Genomic DNA, 7,500 nt, shown 5'->3' on the forward strand with positions numbered 1-7,500 from the left:
CTCAAGTGTAGTCCCCAATGGAACGGAATCAGCAAGGCATCCTATTGGGGCAAGCTGTCCCACAAGGAAGTGTGCTGGGTCCACTGTTATGGAATGTCTACTTCAACGACCTTCTTCATCTCATCCCAGAATCACATGCATATGCAGACGACTGTACACTGACATTCACTTATCCAAGAGAAGAAATGCCAGCTGCTCTAAGCTTACATCAATCACCAGCTGAGAGCTATATCAGCTTGGGGAAATAGATGGCAAGTAACATTTGCACCTGAGAAAACGCAAATGATGATCGTCTCTAGGCACCATGATGGTAATGCTGGTGCAGTAGTAAGATGAATGGGACGATGTTGGCACCTGGAGAAGAAGTTGATATCCTTGGGGGTGAAATTTGACTCAAACTAACCATGAAGAACCATGTTGTAAATCTTGCAAACAAGGCAGCCAGGAAGCTTACAGCACTTCGCCGGATCTCGCATCTGCTTGACAGTAGGGGTTGCAAGATCCTGTACGAGGCACAAGTACGCTCACACCTTGAGTATGCTCCACTTTCTTGGTTTGCCTGCCCTCCTCCTCATCTGCGACTGCTTGACAGAGTAGAGAACAGAGCAAGACGTCTCATCTCTCGCCTGGACCCATCCTGGATAGATCTGTCATTTCAGCAGAGCCTTCAACATAGGAGGGATGTGGGTGGCCTTACTGTTATGTACAAGGCCAATATTGTCAAAATATCCACACTTGATCCACTTCGAGGACAGCGTGAAACAAGCTTTTATGCCACAAGACGGGCAGAAAGCAGCAACTTCACTCTGGCTGTACCCTTCTCCAGATCATCACTCCATCTGAGATCATACATACCCAGGATGACTCGAGTATGGAACACATTCGTACAGCATAATGATGTCAACGAGATAACGTCAGTTGATCAAATGAAAATGCTGGCTCACAGATGGCTCCAACTTCATCCTGTTCCCCTACTTGTATGTCTCATAACAATAAAAATGCTTTCAAATGAGCTGATGTAGGTAATAGCTCTTAGCTTGCCAATAAAGTTAGGGAATCCTTAACCTGTAAATAGCTGTCAATAAAGCTAGGATCCTTAACCTTGTCAAACCCTGTGTATAGAGAGAGAGAGAGGGAGAGAGGGGAGAGGGGGAGAGAGAGAGAGAGGGAGAGAGAGGGAGAGAGAGAGAGAGAGAGAGAGAGAGAGAGAGAGAGAGAGAGAGAGAGAGAGAGAGAGAGAGAGAGAGAGAGAGAGAGAGAGAGAGAGAGGGAGAGAGAGAGCGAGAGAGAGAGAGAGAGAGAGAGAGAGAGAGAGAGAGAGAGAGAGAGAGAGAGAGAGAGAGAGAGAGAGAGAGAGAGAGAGTGAGTGAGAGAGAGAGAGTGAGGAGGAGTGAGCGAGCGAGGGGGAGGGGAGGGAAAAAGGTTATGAGAGAGAGAAACGCGAGGGGGGGAGAGGGGGGAGAGGTGGGGAGTGAGGGTCTGTGGGGGTCTGTGGGGGTCTGTGGGGGAGGCGGTCAAATTCCAAGGATCAGCTGTGTGTACCCACCTAGTTGTGGTTTCAGGGGTCGAGACCCAGCGTCAGTTGTTTATATGTCCCAGAAATACAACTCTCTTCTGTGTGCCCGTAATACCCGTAATACTAATGAGATACCATTAACACTGAGAGTAGTTCTAATAATTATAATACTAGCGTGTGTTAACAAGTCACTCTTTCACCCAGTTATGCCCTACCCCTTACTACATGTGTACCCAGTACTTGCTTCTCAGATTGTACTGTCTTTGTGTCCTAAAACATTATCTCTCGAAACTGTTGTCAGGGCTGTAGTCCCATTAGTCCTTGCTCCTACAAATTTTACCTTCCTACTACTGCTAGGTGTTGTGTGTATGATATCTGCCTGGAACAGGGTTTAGATAGCGAGCTACCAGCGTCCGCAGGGCCGGCTCTACCCTCAGACTTCCCGCCACCACAAACAAGTGATTTGTACGTTACTGGTAGAGGGGACGTCCATCCAGCTGCCTGATGTACGATGCTCGCTGTACGATGACTCGTACACCTCGCCCTTCCGTCGCTGACTTCTTTGGCTATACTTTTCTCTTGCTCTTTTGAGTCCTCATTTACCACACTTATCACTTGTATTCTGCTACTTTTATAATTTACACTTCACTTTTGGTGTGTTTATGTGTGTGTGTGTGTGTGAATTTGTATGTGTGTGTGTGTGTGTGTGTGTGTGTGTGTGTGTGTGTGTGTGTTTATGTACTCACCTATTTGTACTCACCTATTTGTGGTTGCAGGGGTCGAGTCACAGCTCCTGGCCCCGCCTCTTCGCTGATTGCTACTAGGTCCTCTCTCTCCCTGCCCCATGAGCTCTATCATACCTCGCCTTAAAACTATGTATGGTTCCTGCCTCCACCACATCACTTTCTAGGCTATTCCATGGCCTGACTACTCTATGACTGAAGAAATACTTCCTAACATCCCTTTGATTCATCTGAGTCTTCAACTTCCAATTGTGACCGAATCCTTACTGAGGTATCGGAACGCTATTCGTAGGTTTGCCAGGCGCCCGTATGCTGCAGCAGTTATCTGATTGATGTGCGCCTCAGGAGATATGCTCGGTGTTATACTCACCCCCGGATCTTTTTCCTTTAGTGAGGTTTGCAGTCTTTGGCCATCTAAACTATATTGTGTCTGCGGTCTTCTTTGCCCTTCCCCAATCTTCATGACTTTGCATTTGGCAGGGTTAAATTCAAGGAGCCAGTTGCTGGACCAGGCTTGTAGCCTGTCCAGATCTCTTTGTAGTCCTGCCTGATCCTCGTCCGATTCGATTCTTCTCATTAACTTCACATCGTCTGCAAACAAGGACACTTCTGAGTCTATCCCTTCCGTTATGTCGTTCACGTATACCAAGAACAGCACAGGTCCTAGGACTGACCCCTGTGGAACCCCGCTTGTCACAGGCGCCCACTCTGACACCTCGTCGCGTACCATGACTCGTTGTTTCCTCCTTGTCAGATATTCTCTGATCCATTGCAGTGCCTTTCCTGTTATGTGTGCCTGGTCCTCTAGCTTTTGCAGTAACCTCTTGTGAGGAACTGTGTCGAAAGCCTTCTTGCAGTCCAAAAATACGCAGTCGATCCACCCCTCTCTCTCTTGTCTTACTTCTGTCACCTTGTCATAAAACTCTAGTAGGTTTGTGACACAGGATTTTCCTTCCCTGAAACCGTGCTGGTTGTCAATTATACACTTGTTTCTTTCCAGGTGCCCCACCACTCTCCTCCTGATGATCTTCTCCATGACCTTGCATACTATACACGTTAGAGATACAGGTCTGTAGTTTAGTGCCTCATGTCTGTCTCCCTTTTTAAAAATTGGGACTACATTTGCCATTTTCCATACCTCAGGGAGTTGCCCAGTTTCAAATGATGTGTTGAAGATCTTTGTTAATGGCTCACACAATATCTCTGCTCCCTCTTTAAGGACCCATGGAGAGATGTTGTCTGGTCCCACCGCCTTTGAGGTGTCAAGTTCGCATAGCAGCTTCTTCACCTCCTCCTTGGTTATATGTACCTCATCCAGCACTTGCTGGTGTGCCCCCCTGTTCTGATTTCTTGGAGTCCTACTGGTTTCCACTGTAAATACATCTTTAAATCTTGTGTTGAGCTCCTGACATACCTCTCGGTCGTTTCTTGTGAATTCCCCATCACCCTTCCTCAGTCTGATTACCTGGTCCTTGACTGTTGTTTTCCTCCTGATGTGGCTGTACAACAGCTTCGGGTCAGTCTTTACTTTTGATGCTATGTCATTTTCATATTGTCTCTGAGCCTCCCTTCTTATCTGTGCATATTCGTTTCTGGCTCTTCGGCTGATTTCTTTATTTTCCTGAGTTCTCTGTCTTCTGTACCTTTCCATTCTCTAGTACACCTAGTTTTGCCTCCCTACACCTTTGGGTGAACCAAGGACTCGTTCTGTTCTTCCCATTGTTTCTGTTTCCTTGGGAACAAACCTCTCCTCTGCCTCCTTGCATTTTGTTGCTACATAGTCCATCATTTCTTGTACTGGTTTTCCTGTCAGTTCCTCTCCCTACTGAATGTCTTGAAGGAAGTTCCTCATGCCTGAGTAGTTCCCCTTTGTAGTTTGGTTTTTCCCAGCCTATTCCTCCTACTCTCTCCACTTGAGCTCAACTATGTAGTCGAAGCACAGAACCACATGATCACTAGCTCCCAGGGGCCTTTCATACATGATACCCTCGATGTCCGAACTACTCATGGTGAATACAAGGTCCAACCTTGCTGGTTCATCCTCCCTCTCTCTCTCGTAGTGTTCTAACATGTTGATGCATGAGGTTCTCCAGTACCACATCCATCATCTTGGCTCTCCATGCTTTCGGGATCCCCCATGGGGCTCCAGGTTTTCCCAGTCAATCTCCTTGTGATTGAAATCACCCATAACTAGTAACTTTGCTCCCCCCATGTGTGCTCCTCCTGGCCACCTCGGCTAGTGTGTTGATCATTGCCTGTTGCTCCTCATCGTATTCTTCTTCTTGGCCTCCTGCAGTTCTGGTGGTGGGCTTGTACATTACTGCAATTATCACCTTATGTCCTCCCCAGACTGGATTGTTCCTACTAAGTAGTCCCTTTCGCCCATGCCATCCATTCCTTCCATTTTCTCAAAACCCCACTGGTTTTTAATGAGCAGTGCAACTCCTCCTCCCCCTCTCCTCCCTCTGTCTTTCCTGAGGATTTGATATCTGGGTGGAAAGATTGAATCTGTTATTATTCTTGCGAGTTTTGTTTCTGTGAGTGCTATTATGTTTGGGGATGTCTCCTTGATTCTTTCGTGCCACACTCATACTTGTTTGTTATTCCATCTGCATTTGTATACCACACCTTCAACTTCTTTTCTAAGACTGTGGTCTGGGAAGTATATTGGGGTTGGGGAAGTGGGAGACCTGGTAAGGAACTATGGGTTGTTGCTGTGGGGGTGAAGTTTGTAATGTAGTGGGTGGGGGGCATTGGATGTGGCATGGGTGTTTTGATTTAGAGTGTTTGGTTGCACTGGGGTTGACCTGGTTGGGAGGCTTCTATAGGAAGTTGTGAGGGAGGCTGTATTAGATCTTCTTCCTGGGTCTGGGATCTCCTGTCTGTCTTCCTCCATCCCCTCTCTTCCTCCTCGCCTTTGTACCATCTCTCTCAGTTTCTTCCTTTCTTCTTGTGTTCTGTCGCGGTCGAGATACACCCTCCTGTATGCCGTCATGTCCCTTAATCGTGCTTTCTCCTGCAGTATCCTGGTCTGAGTCGCTTCTGCCTTGAAGGTCACTCTCACTGGCTGGGTTCTTTTTTTTACAAACCCCCATATTCTCCGAAAATTTTCCAGCTGGGTCATATCGTCTTCTCCTATTGCTTTCATGATGCTTTCAATTGCTTTTTTTCCCTTTGTTTTCTTGCTTCATATGTTTCCCCTTCGACTTCCTGGAGCCCATACACAAAGACTGACCTCACCCTTTCATTCTCCCACTGCATATCCCTGTGTATCCCCTCATTTAATTTGGTTTCCTCCACTGCAGCTTTCCTTTCATCAGTTTCACTGGCTAATGTACTTGGGCTCAGTGGCCTGTCATTTTCCCTTCTCGGCTTTCCTTGGGCTCTGTTGTTGTCTGTTAGGGCCTCCACATAAAGCTTAGCTCTTTCATTTGCTACAGTCTCCTCTGATAGAGCATCTCCATGTGTGTGTGTGTGTGTGTGTGTGTGTGTGTGTACTCACCTATTTGTACTCACCTATTTGTGGTTGCAGGGGTCGAGTCATAGCTCCTGGCCCCGCCTCTTCACTGATTGCTACTAGGTCCTCTCTCTCCCTGCTACATGAGTTTTATCATACCTCGCCTTAAAACTATGTATGGTTCCCGCCTCCACTACTTCACTTTCTAGACTATTCCACGACTTGACTACTCTATGACTGAAGAAATACTTCCTAACATCCCTTCGATTCATCTGAGTCTTCAACTTCCAATTGTGACCTCTAGTGTCTGTGTCCCATCTCTGGAACATCCTGTCTTTGTCCACCTTGTCTATTCTGTGCAGTATTTTATATGTCGTTATCATGTCTCCCCTGACCCTCCTGGCCTCCAGTGTCGTCAGGCCGATTTCCCTCAACCTTTCTTCGTAGGACAATCCCCGTAGCTCTGGGACTAGTCTTGTTGCAAACCTTTGCACTTTCTCTAATTTCTTGACGTGCTTGACTAAGTGTGGATTTCAAACTGGTGCTGCATACTCCAGTATGGGCCTGACGTAAATGGTATACAGTGTCTTGAACGACTCCTTACTGAGGTATCGGAACGCTATCCGTAGGTTTGCCTGGCGCCCGTATGCTGCAGCAGTTATCTGATTTATGTGCGCCTCAGGAGATATGCTCGGTGTTATACTCACCCCCAGATCTTTTTCCTTGAGTGAGGTTTGCAGTCTTTGGCCATCTAAACTATATTGTGTCTGCGGTCTTCTTTGCCCTTCCCCAATCTTCATGACTTTGCATTTGGCAGGGTTAAACTCAAGGAGCCAGTTGCTGGACCAGGCTTGCAGCCTGTCCAGGTCTCTTTGTAGTCCTGCCTGATCCTCATCCGATTTGATTCTTCTCATTAACTTCACATCATTTGCAAACAAGGACACTTCTGAGTCTATCCCTTCTGTTATGTCGTTCACATATACCAAGAACAGCACAGGTCCTAGGACTGACCCCTGTGGAACCCCGCTTGTCACAAGCGCCCACTCTGACACCTCGTCACGTACCATGACTCGTTGTTGCCTCCCTGTCAGGTATTCTCTGATCCATTGCAGTGCCTTTCCTGTTATGTGTGCCTGATCTTCTAGCTTTTTCAGTAACCTCTTGTGAGGAACTGTGTCGAAGGCCTTTTTGCAGTCCAAAAAAATGCAGTCGATCCACCCCTCTCTCTCTTGTCTTACTTCTGTCACCTTGTCATAAAACTCTAGTAGGTTTGTGACACAGGATTTTCCTTCCCTGAAACCATGCTGGTTGTCAATTATACACTTGTTTCTTTCCAGGTGCTCCACCACTCTCCTCCTGATGATCTTCTCCATGACCTTGCATACTATACACGTTAGTGATACAGGTCTGTAGTTTAGTGCCTCATGTCTGTCTCCCTTTTTAAAAATTGGGACTACATTTGCCATCTTCCATACCTCAGGGAGTTGCCCAGTTTCAAATGATGTGTTGAAGATCTTTGTTAATGGCACACACAATATCTCTGCTCCCTCTTTAAGGACCCACGGAGAGATGTTGTCTGGTCCCACCGCCTTTGAGGTGTCAAGTTCGCATAGCAGCTTCTTCACTTCCTCCTTGGTTATATGTACCTCATCCAGCACTTGCTGGTGTACCCCCCTGTTCTGATTTCCTGGAGTCCTACTGGTTTCCACTGTAAATACTTCTTTAAATCTCGTGTTGAGCTCGTGACATACCTCTCGGTCGTTGCTTGTGAATTCGCCATCACC

This window comes from Cherax quadricarinatus, chromosome 58 (genome assembly GCF_038502225.1).
Source record: "Cherax quadricarinatus isolate ZL_2023a chromosome 58, ASM3850222v1, whole genome shotgun sequence".
Taxonomy (NCBI): domain Eukaryota; kingdom Metazoa; phylum Arthropoda; class Malacostraca; order Decapoda; family Parastacidae; genus Cherax; species Cherax quadricarinatus.